A 1,066-nucleotide genomic window follows, 5' to 3' on the forward strand; every position below is an offset into this window, starting at 1 on the left:
TTTTTTTTTTTTTTCAAGTTAATAATAAATGTTAAAATTGATAGCTCTCAATTATACTGTAAAGCTAAATGGCTATAGTCAATTGTTAAATATTAGGGGGAAAAAACAATTTTATAGAGACATCAGTTGCGTCGGTATCAGTGATACTGGCCTTCAGTCATAAAAAAAGATGCAACATGTCTTTGTTTGTACATTAATTTGAAGATTGAATGTGAAATTATTGCAATATAAAAGTATATTTTAAAACTTCAATGTTAAGTGGGATTAATCGCGATTAATTTGAGAAAAAAACATGCAATTAATTAGTTATTTTTTTTAATTGATTGACAGCACTAATTAATAATAAAGTATACTATGTACAGACAAGCAGATGAGTCCAGAATAAGAACACAATGCATTTAATTATGCGTTAAGCATTTTCCTCCCATAGAAAACTATTATAAGGAAAAAGCTTAACATGGCTTAATGCATTAAGACCGTGTTTTTAAATGACCAAACTCAGTAAACACATTATTAATAAATCATACTATGCACAGACAAGCATATGAGCCCAGAATAAGAACGCAACGCATGTTTTGTGTGTTATGTGTTTACGGAGTTTGGTCCTTTAAAAACACTGTTTTAATACATCAAGCCACGTTAAGCGTTTTTCACATTAAGCGTTTTAGAATGTCCCCTGCGAGATCCAGTGTGAAGCGCTGAAGAACACAAATGTCTCAGTGATTAGTAATGATGAGTTTAAAGCTAGACGAAACCGCGCTGACAAACAGGAGAAACGCTGTGCGCAACGATACAGTCAGATTTTCAATCTACAAATCGCCATCTTTTACCATGGATTTACTGTAGTAACACTACCTGCACCATGGTATTGAGGCAGAAATGTGGGATATTCATATAGAATTTTATTATATTATTAATGTAGGCATACATTAGTAATGGAATATACAGTTTTTTTTTTATTAAGCTATAGTGTTTGTGCATTAATACTAAATGTATTTACACTACTGTTTTTCAAACAAATTCCTAGAAACCATACAGATACATTTTACCATGGTTTTAAGGCTTT

Source organism: Sinocyclocheilus anshuiensis, unplaced genomic scaffold (assembly GCF_001515605.1).
Source record: "Sinocyclocheilus anshuiensis isolate Anshui unplaced genomic scaffold, SAMN03320099.WGS_v1.1 scaffold245, whole genome shotgun sequence".
NCBI lineage: Eukaryota > Metazoa > Chordata > Actinopteri > Cypriniformes > Cyprinidae > Sinocyclocheilus > Sinocyclocheilus anshuiensis.